Source organism: Anguilla anguilla, chromosome 16 (assembly GCF_013347855.1).
Source record: "Anguilla anguilla isolate fAngAng1 chromosome 16, fAngAng1.pri, whole genome shotgun sequence".
Taxonomy (NCBI): Eukaryota; Metazoa; Chordata; class Actinopteri; order Anguilliformes; family Anguillidae; genus Anguilla; species Anguilla anguilla.
The window spans coordinates 3,527,095-3,547,419 of record NC_049216.1 but is presented as its reverse complement, the minus strand read 5'-3'; positions in this window follow the sequence as shown (position 1 = coordinate 3,547,419).

Genomic DNA, 20,325 nt, shown 5'->3' with positions numbered 1-20,325 from the left:
AAAATGATTTGTCCCATCCCACGCAAGTAGCTTTACCAATTTAGAGAAAAAACTAAAATCTAAAAATCTCAGTCTAAAAATATTGGGAAAAGTATAATCGTCAATATTTTGAAGTTTACAGCATTAACCTTAATTGATAATATTCCGTGTTCAACATTGAAAACTGACGTTTTATTCGTACAAACTTGCATAAAACGCGAAATTCCTTGAATCATCATGTGTGGGACAATAAATTCTACCGGAAATTTTAGTTATAAAATCTTTTCATTTTTCGATATTAAATACGATAAATATATATTATCATATTTCTTGGAGCACAGTTTCATTTAATTTCATCCATTGCTCGCAGCCTATGTGATGAGTTCGACTGGAATGCCCAAATTGTAAAAAGTAAATAAGAAATTCTGTTTTATTTATTTATTAATTTTTATAAGTTTTTGTCACCTTATTTTGATTGATGTTTTCCTGACAGCCAGACACTCGGGGACGGATCTGCTCGGATTCCGTTCAGAAGCCATGTCATCCAGGCCAGATCCTGCCCGGAGTCGCTTGCTATCTGGGTTATTATACAAATTCGTTACATATCATTTTGCGTAAGATATGGAAAATGAATTCTCCCAGAGAAGTTCTCTAAATTTGTATCAAAGTTCGCGCCTTTTATATTTTATTCATGTAGCTAGTTCAGGGAGGGTGTAGTTTTGGATGGGCATTTACGCATCTTGCGGCGAGATGATTTCCCAAAATTTCGCAATTCTCTGAGCTGATTTCCCCTGTCGGAATTCATGACTAAGCACGCATCCCACTTATGGTCAGTGGATGTCGCTGTGGTCTAGTCCTAAATTTCAGTTCTTGAGCGACACTGCTCTGAAGTACAAAAGCAAGGCTACAGTGTAGCACAATGGTTATGGAACTAACCTGTTATACTGCACTTCTGTTTTTATTTATTTATTTATTTATTTTACAGAATATCTCAGAAATGGCCTGCTATCAACACCTCAGAATGATTAGACGTTGTGTGTTTGTGTTTTTGGGTCAATGAAATGCAGTCTGTACAGATTTAGTGACTTTAATCTCAGCCGGACAATTCACCTCTGAATAGTTAAGGGGCCAAGCACCAAAGATTATTATTATTATTATTATTATTATTATTAGATATGCAATACTGTGCAAAAGTTTTAGGCAGGTGTGAAAAAAAAGCTGTAAAGTAAGAATGCTTTCTAAAATAGAAATGTTAATAGTTTATTTTTATCAATTAACAAAATGCAAAGTGAGTGAACAGAAGAAAAATCTAAATCAAATCAATATTTGGTGTGACCACCCTTTGCCTTCAAACCAGCATCAATTCTTTTAGGTACACTTGCACAAAGTCAGGGATTTTGTAGGCATATAGTCAGGATTTAACCAATTATACCAAACAGGAGCTAATCATCAATTTCAATCAATCAATCAATCAATCAACCAATCAATCAAATTTTATTTGTATAGTGTATTTTACAGCAGTTTTCACAATATGCTTTACAGACAACCCTGGCCCAAACCCCCACAGGAACAAGCCTAAGGCAACAGTGGCAAGGAAAAACTCCCTGTGGCAGATGGGAAGAAACCTTGGAAGGAACCAGGCTCAAGGGAGAAACCCATCCTCCTCTGGTCGGCTCAGGGTGCCGACTGGTGACCAACATGTCAGTCAGTTTTATAAGGTTCATGATGTGGCTCAGATGATGGGTGGGGCCGGGTGGTGGTGATGGGGAACAGCACGTGGCGACAGATGTGGGCAGGGTGGAGGCAATGACGAAAGACAGGCTGGACCGAGGTGGGGGAGACCAGACGACTCTCAAAGCACTCTCGAGGATTGGGGCAAGAGCCCCGCCGGCAGCGTGGGGAAGATATAGCAGACAGTGGGTAAAGTGGCAGTAGTATGTATTGGGGGACCCCGCCAGGAGTAGTATATGGCTGCATAGCTACTAGGACAGGGATGGAGAGCCCATGCAGTCATGAGGGGTACACAACCATACCCGCCTATCAAGAGCCAGCCCATGTAAAGTCGGGTCACAGCTGATTGACATGTTACAGTAAGGAAAGGATTGCCACCTACAAAGCTCTATGACTACAGGCTTCTCGCACCCTGTCTCCAGACTACAACTAATTATAAGCCTGAGCATAGAGGTGCATTTTTAATCTAGATTTAAATATTGAGACTGAGTCTGACTCCTTTATAAATTTTGGAAGCAGTGGGGCCCTGTAGGAGAAAGCCCTACCACCCTTTAGGTTTTTGGAAATTCTTGGGACTACCAAGTAGCCTGCGTCTTGGGATCGGTGTGACCTTGTGGGCTTATAAGGTAGGAGCAGGTTAGATATGTACACAGGTGCACGTCCATGCAGAGCTTTAAAAGTCAGGAGCAAAACCTTGAAATCTATCCTATGCTAAATGGGTAGCCAGTGAAGCGATGCTAGTACTGGTGTAATGTGCTCATACTTCTTAGTTCTGGTCAAGATACGAGCAGCTGCATTCTGCACAAGCTGGAGACTCTTTAACGAGTTATTAAGGCAGCCAGAAAGCAGGGCGTTACAGTAATCTAACCTAGACGTAACAAACGCATGGATCAATTTTTGAGCATCCCCAACTGACAGGAAATGTCTAATTTTAGCTATGTTGCGTAGCTGAAAGAAGGAAATTCTGGATATGTTTTTTATATGAGTGTCAAAAGATAGATCAGGATCAATGGTGACACCAAGGTCTTTAACGACCATATTAGGTTCAGCCAAACAACCATCACAGTTTAAGGTGAGAGTAGACAATTTCTCCCTTAATATTTTAGGACCTAAACCAACATTTCAGTGTTATCTGAATTTAAGAGCAGAAAATTTGAAAGCATCCAAACCTTGATATCTACAATACAGGCCTATAACCTATGAAAGCGGCAGTGCTTCGCCAGGTCTCATTGAAATATAAATCTGAGTATCGTCCGCATAACAGTGGAACTCTACGCCATGTGCCCGGATAATATTGCCAAGTGGTAGCATATATAACGAGAAGAGTACTGGTCCTAGTACTGATCCTTGTGGAATACCGTATTTCATTATTGAGGAGCTGGACTCTTCTTCTTTTAATTTGACAAACTGTTTCCCGTCACATAGGTATGATCCAAACCATGCGAGTGCCTGTCCATGAAGTCCAACACAGGCCTGGAGTCTGTCCAGTAGAATTCCATGATCAATTGTGTCAAAAGCTGCACTCAGGTTGAGGAGTACAAGAACCGACACAGAGTTACGGTCGGCTGACAGTAGTAAATCATTTGTAACCTTGATGAGTGCGGTTTCTGTGCTGTGGTGGGGTCTAAACCCTGATTGGAATATTTCAAGGATACCGTTAGAGCTAAGGTATGCACTTAGTTGCTTAGCAACAGTTTTCTCCAATAATTTTGATAGAAATGGAAGGTTTGAAACAGGTCTATAATTTTCCAATTTATCAGGTTCTAGGTTTGTTTTCTTTAATAATGGCTTAATAACTGCCACTTTTAGTGACTCAGGTACGTATCCTGTGACTAGGGATGTGTTAATGATTTTTAGTATATGCTGGCCCAGTACCGGAAATAGTTCTTTAATCCAATTTGAAGGAATAGGATCGAGTAGACAGGTCGTCGGGTTTGAGGACATAACTAATTTGGATAATTCGACCATGCTAATGGGCGTAAAACAATTTAGTACCGCTGTCTGTAAATCTTCCTGTTGTAACCAGGCTGTACACATTTAGTAATAAGAACTTCAAAAGAGGAGAACATATATCCATGCTTAGGCGCTAGACTCAATACCACAGTTAGCTTTACGTTTGGCATAGATGCGTGGAACAGACACAGTCTCAGTATAACAGATATTAGATTCTAGTTTAAAAGTATTAGTTAAAGGGGCTTTTGAAATACTATCTCTGTTGGCTAGCTCTGAAACGCACCTTGCAGACAGATGCGTAGGGCCATATGTCTGGGACACAGGTATAAAGAAACGAGCAGGCAAACACGTAGGGTTAGAAGCCTGCGGCCTGGCCGACGCCCTGGCCGGCTGATGGAATGTCAGGATCTGGCCTTACTAAGACTAGCAGCTATGTTGTTCGATAGGACACGAGAACCTCTCCAGCTCGGGTGGAGTCCGTCTCTCTTCAGTAGGACAGGCCTTCCCCAGAAATCAGGCCGATTATTAATATAGCCTATGTCACTAGATGAGCACCACTCCGACAGCCAGAGATTTAGCGAAGATAGCCTACTGTAGACCTCATCGCTCCTACGAGCTGGAAGCGGGCCAGAGCAAATTACTCTCCAAACATACAGCCAATGTCATTAAGAACTATCTTCAGCGTAAAGAAGACCAAGGAGTCCTGGAAGTGATGGTATAGCCCCCACAGAGCCCTGATCTCAACATCATCGAGTCTGTCTGGGATTACATAAAGAGACAGGAGCATTTGAGGCTGCCTAAATCCACAGAAAAACTGTGGTTAGTTCTCCAAGATGTTTTGAACAACCTACCTGCCGAGTTTCTTCAAAAACCGTGTGCAAGTGTACCTAGAAGAATTGATGCTGTTTTGAAGGCAAAGGGTGGTCATGGCAAATATTGATTTGATTTAGATTTTTCTTCTGTTCATTCACTTTGCATTTTGCTAATTGATAAAAATAAACTATTAACACTTCTATTTTTGAAAGCATTCTTACTTTACAGCATTTTTTCACACCTGCCTAAAACGTTTGCACAGTACTGTAATATATCTATTTGTATTATTATTGATGCTGTCATTCATTTTCATTCATTCATTCATTTTGGCTAAATATATCCTACACAATAACTGAGTGTTTTAAAGCTGTTTTTATAGGTTGGTGTGCCATTTTGTGGACCTGGCCAGGGTTGCTTACCCCTGTTCTAATAGATTTAAATAATTTTACCCCTTCCCCCCTGCTCTGATTCTAACAATGTTCTGTAAAAAGAGAAGCAGAAAGTATATTCTTTCTTTCCAGGATGGACCGAAGTTATTCAATGCACCAGCCTATCAATGCAGTTTACTCATATTTGTTCCTAGTGGCCTGCTGAATGTTTATTGGAAAAAAAACTTTACTGTTGCTACAGATGCACCTGTTTTTTCCACTCATTTCCCACAGCAGTGCATCTGTTATTTAATGTAACAAATTAATATTTTTTTCTGAAAACACCATGATTTTTTCCTGCTTTTTCAGTTTTCTCTAATTCTCAACAACTTTGCTGTGACTGCTCTGTGACTTCAGCTAACTGTTCCTGTGACAAAGAACCAGCCTTAGTTATTGAACAGGTATATTGGTAATGGTAATCTCTGGTTGTTTTCACTGCTGTCCCCCTCTCAGAGTAATGAATCCCCAACTTAGAATGCAGAAAACCTGATCCGAAAGTTCCCAATGCAACTTAAAGCAAATGATCCTTCCCCTTTAGGGGTCCCCACGAGTCCCGACCCAAACAAACTCAAACACACAGTGATAGGCCGACAAGAATATGGGGACACATACGTATTATGCTTCATGGAGACTTGGCTGTCTGAGGATTTACCAAATGGCACCCTCCAGCTGAATGGATTCCATAGTCCAATAAATGCTGACAGAAACTTGGAATTGACAGGTAAAGAAACCGGGGGTGGAGTGTGTTCATTGGTGCACGTAAAAGTAAAAAATATTCACAACCTCCCTGTGACCGTTCTGCCTTCCCAGGGAATTTGGACAGATGATTCTGACACCTGTTTACATACCGCCAACAGCAGATTACCACCAGGGCTACAGAAAACAGTTCACCGCTACATTGATAAGCTGGGAACCATTTGCCTCAAAGCGCCAAAGTTCATACTTGGAGATTTTAACTCCTGTTCATTAGATGCTGTGATTCAAGAGGAGAGAGTGTTAGAATTATGTTAAGCTCTGACGGAATCAGCAGATTTTTTTTTTTTTGATCTGGAAGCATTAGTCATTCACTCCTTTAATCAATGTGTTTTGAGAAAATATGGCCATGCTAAATATGTTCATTAATTATTTAACGAAACATTTCAAACCATGACAAAGAAAGGACTAAGTCCCACCGCCCACTGAGTCTAACACTTGGGCCACATACACGCCCACACACACACACACACACACACACACATACACACGTGCACACACACACACACACATGCCCACACCACCACCTCCACACATAACATCCAGGACTGTAGAAAAATTACATAACTGAATGACAACAATGAAAAAAGAAAAAGCACTTTACACAAATCCAAAACAAAAAAAAAACACGTCAGAACAATATTCCCAGACTGTCCTCCCGAACAGCTTCTCCCAAACCCTGAACATTCTTACACCCCTCCACATCATTGCTAATCATGAACTAAGCATCATCGGCGTTGAGGTGCGCACAAACCATCCCTCTGAACACCGCCACAGGGTCACCCCTGCACCGCTCGGGGTGTCCCAGTGCACCAGCCATGTCGCCACTGCGGCCTGCCCAAGAAGGAAACTCAAAAAAGCACCTTCGACTCTCCATAAATAAACCCAAAATAAACATGTTAAGGGCAAAGCCAGCAACCAACCTGGCACGCATTACATGCAGCTAAGACAAAGCATCAGCAACATTGCAACATTCAAAAAAAAAAAAAAACCAAAACATGTGGAACTGTCTCACGCACGTTACAACATGGACATTCATTCGGCTCAGCATGGTGACTATTTGTCACAAGTGCCCCATGAACTACTGTTCATTGTAGGTCCCCAGACCTCTTGGGGTGTGGGAGCTTTCCGGCACCTTCCAGTGGAAACCATTAGAACCGTGCCCCACCCAAGGCGCTCTACAGCTAATGGCTCCCAAGTCCCGCAAGGTTTGACTTAGGTATAGGTTTGGTCAGAGTAATGTTCACTGCGTGAACTGGACTTCATGTGTTCATGGCCACGAATAACTGTACAAAATGAGTATTATATCTTATCGGACCTGTGTTTGTTGTTGCTCCAATGACTTTTGTATGCACTTATTATACGTGGATAAAAGCATCTGCCAAATAAATGTAATGTAATGGAAGGCTCTGATGTTCTGCCCCTTCACACAACCCCACACACACACACCTTTGCTATCAGTCAGCGTAAAAGCCATTAGACACCCAGGGCTTTTTCTAAGAATCTTAATCCCCTGTCTTAAATAAACCCCATTATCAGTTCATATAACTATATACAGTACAGACATGGTTCGAAGCTCGAAATAACGATCACATTTGTACCAAAATGACTGAATCCCCCGATCCTGCAGCATTTTCTTTATTCTGTAATGCTTATGTGTACTTCTGATACCAGACAAAACCAGGTTTCTTTTTGCAATAATACTACAGTATGTACAGTACACAGCAACATGAGAAAAGTTGGGAGTGGATTGAACAAAGCAGTAAAATCTGATGTGCTTTCCCAAGGTGGGCTGAAGTGTCCCCAAAACCTTTTCAAATGGCACCAAACCTCTTCATATTGGAATATTTGGCCTCATTTATCAGCATTGTCGTAAAACTGTGTAAAGTTATGCATAATCATAAACATATTCTGCTGGATTTTCTCAATCGCTCATAGACAAAACTTGTTTTCATATCCACGTGCGTATGTTGAAAAATACCAATCAATCGTTAACGAAATGTGCATTCACAGAACTTGTGATTGGCATAAATTTACGCCCCTAAAATACCCTATAAGGCACTTGGAATTCCATTGCCACAAAATACTTGGAATGGTCAACAATTGTTATTATTTACCAGTAATATGAAGTTGCATTCTATGGTGTCATGTCATTATTTATCCTCTTCAGCACAGAAAATTACTGGAAATTTGTCACGTTACAACTGGATACTCAAGGTGATACCTTTATTTAGCAGGAAATGCTGTCTGGAGTTTCATGTTGTGCAGCAGTTCATAATTGGGATATGATATAGTTAAAGATGGGTATTATAATGTAGCTCATCAATAACAATAATCACCAATCAGGGGAGAAGGTGGTGTGGAAAATCTCAAAGAAAAATGGAACGAGTGGCTGCAGTCTGATATGAACCTTGTGACAACACGCGCATAGCTGGGCATGTGTACAACATTAAAGGGGAAACAGTGAGTCAATGGCTTGGAGTTTAAAAAAAATCACTAAGCAGTGCGGGTCTATAGAGTTAGTTCCTATATAAAATACAGTAGCCCTCAACTATGACTTGAGCAAAGAGCACATAACATGCAGTGTGGTCTGCGTGTATTTTGGCAGTGACACAATGTTTGTTTCGGGTTTTGTACTCCAGCACATTGAATTTGAAATGAACCAATGAGGTTAAAATACAGACTTTCAGCTTTAATTTGAAAGTGTTTACATACATATAGGGTGATTTGTGTAGGAATTCTAGTCATTTTTATACATAGTTCCCCATGTTAGGGGACCAAAAGTAATTGGAGCGTTGGCTGCACAGCTGTTTTCTCTACTGTGTGTTACATCACTAGCTCGGGCACAAGAAAGCTCTAGAGTTGATTCTAGGAGTGGCATTTGCATTTGGAGACTATCGCTACTTTCTTTCAACACGAGGACCAAAGAAATGCCAATACCTGTCAAGCAAAAATCTGAATAAAATACCTAAAACATTGAGTGTGATAAAAATCAATTGTATGATACATTGCTAAGAAGCTAAAATGCACTGGTGAGCTCAGCAATAGCAAACAACCTAGTATACCCTTTTCAACTGCCAAACAGTTCATGAACACTCCCCAGGATGTTGGCAAAGATGTGTCAAAGACTACCATAAAGGGAAGACTATACCAGCATAACCTCAAAGGGCTCACCGCAAGATGCAAACTGCTGGTAAGCCTCAAGAACAGAACGGCCATATTACAGTTTGCAAAACATTACATAAAAAAATGTAGTCCTGGAAAACCGTCTTATGAACAGATGAGATGAGTATTAACCTGTACCAAAGTGATGGAGAGGGGAAAGTGTGGAGAAAAAAAGGAACAAAACATCCCCCCTCGTCTGTGAAACAGGGTGGAGTTTGTGCCATGGCTTGGGCGTGTATGGCTGCTACTGGAACTGGCTCGCATCTCTTTATTGATGATGTCATTGCTGACAGCAGCAGCAGGATGAATGCTGACGTGTATACAAACATCTGCTCAGATGCAACCAAATGCCTCAAAAGTCATTGGATAGTGTTTCACCTTGCTGCAGGGCAATGAGCCCAAACGTACTAGTAAAGCAATCACTATACAAACCTTGCGGGAGTATTTCAGAGCCAAAAACTGGATTGTTCAGACTAAAAAGATATGGCTATTTGGATTGCCATGTCAATCGCCGAGCCAAAATCCAGCTGAACATGGCTTTCACTTGCTGAAGGCAAAAAGCCCCTGAAACAAACAGGAACCAAAGATGGCTGCAGCACAGGCCTGGCAGAGCATCGCCAGGGAAGATATGTCTCACTGTCATTGTATGTAGGCCCTGTAGCATACAAAGGATGAAAAAAGACCAACTTTTTTTACATTTAAATTTTAAATAGAAAATTTAAATAGAAAATGTACATGCTTTGTGAAGCGTTTTCAGTTTGAAAATTATATTTACTTATTAAATTTATTTATGTTTAATTAAATTATGTGACACGCGGTGACGATCAACAGTGTGTTCGCACATCTTCACATTCTCAGGCGGAAGCTTCCTAGAAGTATTTCTATCCTGACTGGACTTCCAAGATCTTTCCGTCTGCACGCGTGATTTAGCTGACACCTCGGGAAGCCGACTCACAGTTGTCACAGGAGCACCAAAGCAGCCGCCTGACGAGCACGTTGTGACATTTCGTTTGGAGTTTTCACTTTATGGTTCACCTGCCCGTGTCACTCCTGAGCCGCTGAGCGAAGGGCATGCTGGGAACATGTTATGCTAACTGTATCCCTTCAGCGTTTGGCAGGATTTATTGGTGCGTCGCATCAAACGACAGACGCTTGAAAGATTGCAAAGTCGGTCAAGTTTGCGACCATAAATTTAAGCGCTTTAAGCACACACGGAGAGGGAAAGCACGTTGTCATTACACCATTATTACTATATAAACACATTAAATATTAATCCAGCCTTTGCGGTGTCGTTTTGAAAGCTGCCTACTGTCCGCCTGGGTGTTTCTGACTGTGATTTTTAAAATGGCACTTTAGCTCTTTATCACCTGTTGCGTGGTATTTCTTTTATAATAACGGTTAGCTGTTTAGCGCATGCCCCTTTAAAATTTTTGTTTAAAAGTCCCAAAATATTACGCCTTATTTTATCCTGATCTACATTACTCTTTATGGTAACCAGATTGCGACATATATGTACAGTAGTTACTTTAAATACTCCAAAAATAAATACATTGATAATAATAATAATAATAATAATAACGGAGTGGCAGCACGGTGGTGCTTTGGGTAGCACTGTCGCCTCACAGCAATAAGGTCGTTGGTTCGAATCTTGGCTTGGGGCCTTTCTGTGTGGAGTTTGCATGTTCTCCAGGTACTCCAATTTCCTCCCACAGTCCAAAGACAAGCAGGTAGGCTAATTGGAGATGCTAAATTGCCCGTAGGTGTGAGTGAATGGTGTGTGCCCTGCGACAGATAGGGCGCCTGTATTCCTGCCTCTTGCCCAATGCACGTTGGGATAGACGCCAGCACCCCCTGCGAGACCCTGCACAAGATAAGAGGGTATAGAAAATGGATGGATGGATAATAATAATAATAATAATAATAATCTAAAACCAATTAATTAATAAATTAATATACTCCAAAATTGAATATTGAGTACCAGGGGCGCGTCTACGGGTGAGATAAGCCTTGCCCACCCAAAGGAATCATCTGCCCATCCAATGAAAACTCTGAAAAAATCACCGTTATAGCTATTTTTTTGAGCGTTCATAGTTTTCTGTAATTTTGTCATTGGTCATCAAAAATTACAGAAAACTATGAATGCTCAAAAAAATAGGTATAACGGTGCAGACTTTTCATTGGATGGGCAGATGGTGTGGGTGTGCTTAGTCAGTGCTGCTCCTTTACATTATCACCAAACCACGACACTTCTTCACAGTTCACACATGCGGTACAGACATGGTTAAGTGAACTGCAAAACCTGTTTGTAGCTAGCTGCTCTCAGCAATCCAGTTAAAATAGTTAATACCTTTGATTCTTGTTCATTCTTTTCTCTGGTTCTTATAAGTTATATTAGTAGTCTTGTATAGTTTCACAGTTGAGTTTGCACATTTTTCAAGCTGCGTGTTTCTTTTAAGTTACCAGCTCACTTGGTGGCCATTGGTTTAAAAATCCTCCAAAATAGCCATTCAATTCAATACATGTCACAAATTCAATAAAATAACAATGACAATGATGATGATGACAATGAGGATGACCATGCTGATGATGACAATGATAATGATGATGAGCAAATCACAAATCCAGTGATAATCTGGTTTTAAAAATATAAGCTATGCATTAATTGTCTTCAGTGTGCCTGCTGACATCATAACAGGTATATTACCTATGCAATCAATGTATTGCAGTGTAGTAATCTAGAGAAGGGGTGCTACTCATAACTGTTCATCCTAATATGCATGAGTAGCTAATTATATAGGGTTCAAACATGTACTCCAATTGGGCAAAAGCCAAGGGAAATTATAACTTTTTTAATGTTTAATACAATTCTGTATTTCCTGAAAATGAAATTTCCGTGATTACACAGACTCATATACTCATATAGTAGTACGGCAACATTGCAATGCAATTAGGACTGTATGAAAAAGGTGTTAGTAGGCCTATTCATTAATATTATTATGTGTTCTGTATTATTAAATGCTAAACTGAAGATAAAGATTGATTAAAACACATTTTTATTGTTTGCATTTGACAATGTATTTCAAGTGATCACGTAAATGCCTGCTTTAATGTTCACTGGTGCGCCATTGGAACTGCGCTCCACGAGATAGGGCCGACTCTAATGAACTTGTTTATTGCTCATGTGACTTAAGATAGCTAACCACTTTAGCTAATCATTGCAGTCCGGTCCGGTCTTTTTGTGCTTTTAACATAAATAAATAAATAAATAAATAATCTGTAATGTTATGGAAAAATGGGCCGTGTTGAAATAATGAAAATAAATTGAACTATTACTATATATACTAGTACATATATATAACTACTACTATATATACTAGCATTAAAAATGGATAAGTGACCTTCACTGACGATGGCGGGAACGTTAATGAGAAGAAATGTTTTGTTTTTTCCTACAATTTTCTGTCTGGCGGCTTTGATCACTTTACCCAGTATTAACTTTATTACATTACATTTTCATTGTTTATCATCACTTTATCATTGTTAAAGTCTTAAATTCTGACTATACTTCCTGTGATTAATTAATTAATGTCATTATCAATATCAATTTATTATCAATTAATTTTTCTTAATGAAAAATCTGTTTTGGTGGTGAAAAGCATGGATTGACCATTGGGTCATCAATGAATAGGTTTGTGCACCCCGGTGCTACAGTAGGTGACCCAAAAAACATGATGTCCTCATCTGTATAGCCTAAATGTAACTGTTACAGTTATGCCGCCTCTGAGTTGCTATAACAAGCAATGCGCTATTTTGCTGTTATACGTTTTATATATTTAAATCAAAAGAGAAAACGAGAGGGTAGGTATCCAGGGAGCTCATGGAGAGGGCTTCACATTTGGAGATTAAGAACAATTAATGGTGCTTAAAGTTACAATCTCGAAGATTTCAGTTTCGCTCTATTTGGCGGCACCAATGGCGAGAAGCGGTAATTGCAGGTGTGTTTTTGGATCTCACTTCCCATAGATCCAACCGGATCCAACTAGTGTAGCCTGTGTGATGTCAGTCAGTTGGCACCTGGGCCACGCCAACTATTACACTTATTATTTACTGAATAAAAAAGGGTTGTTATACAAGTAACGTTATGTACATAGTCATTCATTGTCTAACATTAGGCTAACTTAATCTGTCTTTACACTGCCAAGCTGGGTTAAAATACTGTAGCAGACATGGGGTAGACATTGAAGAACTGGGACATTTTCAGCTTCGATGAATTGTGTACAGATCCTTGCAACATGGGACTGCGCATTGTCATGCTGAAACATGAGGTGATGGTGGTGGATAGATGGCACAGCAATGGGCCTCAGGATCTCATCACAATATCTCTTGTGCATTCAAATTGCCATGGATAAAATGCACTTGAGTTCTCTGCCCATAGGACATGCCTGCCCATACCAACACAAACCACTCTGTTCACGTTGACATCAGCAAACCGCTCACCCACCCAACGCCATACACGCTGCCTGCCATCTGCCTTGTACAGCTGAAACTGTGATTCATCAGTGAAGAGGACCGTTCTCCAGCGTGCCATTGGCCATCGAAGGTGAGCTCTTGCCCATTCACGTTGATTGTGACGCCGAACTGCAGACAAATCAAGACCCTGGTGAGGACCACGAGCACGCAGAGCTTCCCTGAGGTGATTTCTCACAGTTTGTGCGGAAATTTTGCGGTTGTGTAAACCAACTGTTTCATCAGCTGTCCGTGTGGCTGGCCGCAGGTTTAGAAGTCGCATGTGGTGATCCTGGGCTGGCGTGGTTACACGTGGTCTGCGGTTGTGAGGCCTATTGAACGAACTTCCAAGATCTCTGAAACGACGCTGGAGGTGGCTTATGGTGGAGAAATGAATGCCCATTACTCTGGCAACAGCTCTACAGGACATTCCTGCAGTCAGCATACCAATTGCATGATATCCTATCCTATCTGTGACATGGTGTTGAACAACAAAAAAACATTTTAGGGTGGCCTTTTATTGACCCCATCTTAAGGAACACCTGTGTAGTCATCATGGCTTTTAATCAGCATCTTGATATGCCACACCTGTGCAGGAGATGTTTATCTTGACAAAGGATAAATGCTAACAGTGATATAAACACATTTGTGGGCAAAATTACAGAAATAAGATCTTTGTGTACATAGAACAAATCTTTGAGGTATTATTTAAACACATTACAAATGGCTGCAAAAATAAGTGGTGCATTTATATTTTTGTTTAGTATTGCTCTACAGGTCAGTCTTTGAAGTAGCTACATTAAGACGCGTGTTGTAATGACCGTATATTCTGGGTCAGTGTGTGTAATTAACGTGCATCTGTATTCCTGTGAAATGCAATTCTAATTAGACTAAAAGAGGTTTTTTTTTTTTTCCCCCACTTTTGCGTTTATTTTAAAACTCTGGTTCACACAGAGACTCCTAATCCTCGGGTTTGCTTATTTGAACTGCCAAACATGCGGCTGGATTTCAGCCTACAGTTGAAAATCCTTGAGGGAACTCCAGCCGGGAATCACAGATAGGAGCTTGATGGAGACCAGCTGGAGAAGCTTAAATCAGTGAAGATCCCCATTGTTTCCTTTAAATGAGAAGTACAAGCCACATTAGAGTCAGGTTCAGTAGGGTCAAATTTATTTTCTCATACATTTGAGGAAATAAAGTTACAACTTTAAATGAAGTTACAAGCCTTTATTTAAACATGACAAGAATAACCAACTAAAATAAACAGATTTGAATGGAAATAACAAGCCTCAAACTGGATACGATATGCTCTTGTACCTGCACTAAGGAAGCCATTGAACACAACTGACTAATCCCGAACACCTGTGAAGCCATTTGTCCCAAACATTATGGTGCCTTGAAATGTTGGGCTATGTAGAAAAAGTGCTGTCATTTCTACATTGCGAAACCAAAATGTATATCATTGTCACACACCAGCGTGACACCCATGGGAGGGAGATGCGGCAGGTGCCGGGGAACACCGTTGGTTGCCGCATGGAGAGAGAGAGAGCGCACCCACACAAACACGAAATAAAATAAACACCATCTTCACCCTTCCCCCTCACGGGTTCCAGGCAAAAAACAATAAACTAAAATAACAAGCTAAAATAACAAAGACAAAAGAAAGTAAAATGGCACGACCACTTTCCCGTGTGCCACCCGTAGATGACCCACCTTCCTGGCCTGGTCCAGCTCCCCCAGCATCCCAGGGTGGGAGGGTTACTTTCTTTCTCTTCATTTTCCCGAACACAATGCCAAAAATAAAATGAACCAAAAATCATAAACACGCTCTCTGTGTCAGCGCCCGATCTCAGCCTGGAACTGTGGAGAGCAGCAAACCTTTAAATACCTGGGCTGATTATCCAATGCAACCCAGGTGCGTGTGCTCTCTCCACCAGCCGGCGCAGCCGAGACCAATCAGCCTTTCTGGCAGACCAAATGTTACTATCATATAATAAGATGTATATATTTATTTATTGCTGGATATGTAGCTTTCAGATTATCACCTTTGACAAACAAACAATATAATGTGTGACCACAGGAATGTATCTGTTTATTCTGTATCCATCATCCTCACTCCACAAACATCAAGGCGAACATCCTAGGGCAGTGGTCTCAAACTCAGTGCCGTGGAGGGCCGTGAGTATGCTGGTTTTTATTTCAGCCTCAGATCTTGATTACATAATTAGTTAAATTTTTTGCTGAATTTGGGATGCAGGTTTGCACATAATGGTGACCCGACGTCTATGGTGACCCGCATTGTCTAAATAAAAACGTGCTTATATTCTGTGCTTCAATGCAGTTAAATGCATATGGCTGAATGGATTAAAACCACTGGATTCAGAAATTAAATATATTTCATATAAATCCTCACTGCCTCAACTCACTGCCTCAACTATATATATATATATATATATATATATATATATATATATATATATATATATATATAGTGATGCCAGGCTTATAGAGGCCTGGCTTCCAGGCCCAGAGAGGGGAGTTGGGAAGCTGAGCTATGCATAGTGTAGTGTAGTGTATTGTAGTGTAGTGGAGTGGGTGCCAGTTTTGCATGGTTTTTGTCATTTTATTTCTCTTTGAAAGGTTTGGTTGCCAGACTGGGGTTTTTTTCCCCATTTTCCTAAGGGTCTTTATTACTTTGGTTTTTCACCAATTAAAAGGCGGTAAGCCTTCCAGTTGTCTGTCCTGTCTGTCTATTATAAATATGTATAACGTTTATTATAGGATTTCCTTCTGTCCTAGATCAAATACTTTCCACATAAATGTGCAAATTGTTTATTTGATTGATTTATCACCAAGCAGAGTTAAAGCTCTCAGTGACATCGCCTACTGCATACATGGACATGGTCGATGGGCCATGTAGATAGTGTTTCAGACACTTGTGCACACAAGGCGATTCCTTGCTTTGCTAATTAAACCAACTGTAGCTTCCTCCGCCTGCACACCTGTCATTTAGAATCTGCAGTTCAAATGATCGCAGGGTTCATGTTCACAAGGCATTCTCCTGTGCTTATTCACTCTTGTAATGAAGCAATTGTTCTTGTAATGAGGCAATTACAAGAGTGAAAAAGGATGGGGCAATTATCGGCTGATTAATGGTGATTAATCAGCCGATAATTGCCTCATCCTGCTGATATATGGGCTGAGATTTAATCATAATTTTTACTCTTTACTGAGTTTGGCTCAAAAAAATAAATGAGATAATATACTTCTACCTTTAGATAGACCTGTGCCAATATGATAATATACTTCTACCTTTAGATAGACCCGTGCCAGGGAGATAACATGGTACTGCATTAAAGGTACCTGTGCTGGCATGGTAGTGCCATCTGTAATTACAGTACCAGTCACACGATAACAGAAATCTCTCAGGTCTTAGCAACAGACAGCGCCGTGCGTTTTACACCAGCCATTCCAGGCAGCACATGCCAGATATTCAGGGCTTAATTGGTGGGGCAGAGGTTACATGAGCAGGTCCTGCGATCCTCCCCACAGAGACCAGCTTCACGCGGCTACTCTACCGCTTGCTAATTTGGTCTCTGAAGCCAGAAAACTTAAACCCAAACTTGACTGGAGCCATTCTTTTGCCTCAGCAAATGACCTTGTGTTTGATTAAGCCGGCATTACTAGGGCTTAAGTTTTTCCGGTCAAAAAGTAGAATTTGCACCTAAATGCCACAGAATTGTGAGATTGTCTTTGTAAATTATTTCACAAATAGCATTTGGTGCTGTTTGACTATTTTGGGTACCGTTTGCATTTCAGGATTTTCTAGTGGTACGGTATGCACATCATTCCATTAGAAGAAATGAAGGAGCTGAGCCCCTTCCTCATTTGCATTGGCACATGGCCAAAAGTGTGTGGACACCTGACATGCAACTCATCCAAAATGATGGGCATTAATATGGAGTTGGTCTACCCTTTGTTATAGCAACCTCCACTCTTTATACGAGATGTTGGAACATTGCTGCAGTGATTTACTTCCATTCTTCCAGAACAGCATTAGTTAGGATGAGCATTGGTGCTTTATACCACACTGTAGATGAGATCTTGGTGAAGACATTCCTGTAAAAATATTGTTGTTCAAACTAGGTTTAGCTGTCTAGCCTTGTTAGTAAACATTTTATAGGGCCTCTTTCCCAGCATAACATCGACAAATTGGAATTGAACAATAAGGATGATGTCATGACAGGGGTTGGCCACAATTTGAATGACGTGTCATTTCACCAATACCAAATCCCTTCTGGGGTTATTTTGAGTAAGATAGTGAAAACCTGTTTTTTGTTCTTTTGCTGCCATCTTGATTCTGAAATGGTTGCAGTCCCTCAGGATGCTGGCTGCTCTGTTGCTTTTAGGACATCTAAATATACAAACATATGAATAAATAATAACCAAATAACCTCTAAAACATTTGACAGTGAGTTTTTCTTCAATGTGCCTTCAATGTGTTTAGATTTTTTATATTGACTACATTGATTTTGGTGAAGTGTTACCTGCAGGCACAAATGCTCATAAACAGTCAAATTAGCATAATCATTTCTGACTTCAAAAGAAAACACTGCTGACCTGTCAGTGCACTTTTGAAATGATTTAATAGCTTTATCTACTCTTAGTTTCCTTGTTAAATGACCTGTTAAAGTGACCCAGGTGCCAATTTTGTTTTATGTTTGTTTAAAATGCCCATTGTGATTACATTTCAGGCAGAACATTTAACCTCCCTAGCACTGGCATACAGCATCAATGTACTATAAGAATGGATTACTACCTAGCTCCCTACTTAACTAATAGCTACCTAGCTAGCTATTTTTTGTATGTTTTATCACAACAGCGCACTTACTGGCAACCGTCTGTGTCGTACAATCTCCTCAGTCAGATAGCAAGATGAAAAAGCACAGGCCCAAGTCATATGAGCTAATTTAGGAAACACTGAGTAGCATTGCTTTGGAATAGTACTTGTTTAATATGTGTGTGTTAAAATAGCCAATATTATTTGTTGTAACTTCTGAGACCTCATTCTGAGATCTGTGTGCAGGCAGTCCTCACTAAATTCCATGGCCGAAAATTTTCAGTTGTTGTTCATGAAGGTACCGACACCCACATTATCAGCATTGTGATAGGCAAGTTAACAATGCATACATTTTAAATTCAGTGTTAAATTATATGTACAATTACTTAATTTTTTAATTTGATTATTGTGTTATTGACAGTCATCAAAACATAAAGAGGATTGTATTTACTCAATTATTACCAATAGTCAGCGTTGAGGAGCTTTACCAAACAACTACTAGCTACTTCAGAATGAATAAAGTTAAACTATCAGTGAGTGAGGATGAACTGGGGCTAGTACCATGAAGCAGGGTTACTGATTTAGCTGGATAGCTACACTGAGCAAAACTGAAACCCTCCCAAATCAGGAATATGGACTGAAGTGAAAAGAGCTGTTTTAGGTTTTACTAAGTGTGGTTATTCATTTAACTCAGTAATCCTCCTTCATGATACAGCTACAAAGAAACCAAACTACCGAGCTTCACTTGTTGATTTTCAAACCAAAAACTTTAGGCTGAGATTTCTGACTTATGTTGCAATAGTTAGTTATTTATGAGAAATTAATACGGTTTATAATGTGAAGCACTGTTATGGAAGCACTTCTATTAAAATGGGTTTTCAGTGGTGCTTTTTGTTACTCTTGTCGCATTTACGTATCAGCAAAGGTGGAAAGTCCAGGGGTCAGAAAGTAAAAGTCCTGCCATGTATTTCTTCCACCCATGAACTCAGCCAGCTGATTCTACTAATTAGTTCTACCTCCTGGCTGAAGTATTGTGCTAATTAGTAAATCCAGGTGGTTGGAACAAAATACTGGGGAGGACTTTTACTTTCTGATCCTGGATTTTCCACCTCTGCATATCAGACACACAATTATTGATGGTAACAATAAGTGATCTAAATAATGATCTGTAATTTGATAACATTATACACAAAAAGAAATAATCTACAAAAAATAAAACAGTGAAATATGAAAATTAGAAAATTTGAAAAATATAAACGATTTTATGAGACCATATAGTTCAGGCCTTTTGTAAGCTGAGCCTTCCACTGGAAGCTGAATAGACCTCCCATTTTAAGGACAGTTTAGGATTTTCGCATTATTCAGGATGGACCTTTTGCATCTACATAGCTTCTCAATTGCCTCAGTCATGAAACATGCATATGGTCGCATTTGATCGTAAACTGCACTTACAAATGTTTCCACACACATTTTATCTTTTTTTTCATAATTTTTTTTTCTTATCTGGTGTTGCCCTTTGGTATAATAAAAAAATTCCTGTGTGCTTGGAAACGCATAAAAGCATGCACATAAGATGTATTATATTTGGAATGCTTTATTATTCATGCAAAGTAATTTTTAGTAGTCAGAGACCTCATTAACAAAATTTCAATACAATACAATATCAATATATGTATATTAATATTAAAATACATTAATATTAAATGGGTTAGTTAATGTAGTTAAAATCAATAACCTAACTGAATAACCTTTCAATTTTCACTGGCTTTTATTTTGTTTTTAATTTTGATTCCAATTTTTGTTTAGTTTTAGTTAGTATCAAGAGCAGGCTTGCTAGTTAGTTAGTTTTTGTCTTTTCAAAAAATCATTTGAGTCTTTTCTTTCAGTTTAGGATCATTTTTTTAAAGAAATAGTTTTGATATTATTTTAGTTTACCGTCATGAACTTGTTGGAAATGCATGCAATTTGTTTTGTTTAATGATACATAATTGGCATTTGTCCTATGATACACCTGGCATACGCACAAAATTGAAGGCCTGAACAGGTTTCATGAATTCCACGTTAGTTTTTCATAGGAACTTTTATTAAGATCAGAAGTAAGACGTATATAAGAAAAGTTTTATGAATGAAACCCTTTTGTGTACCAGCAACCAAATA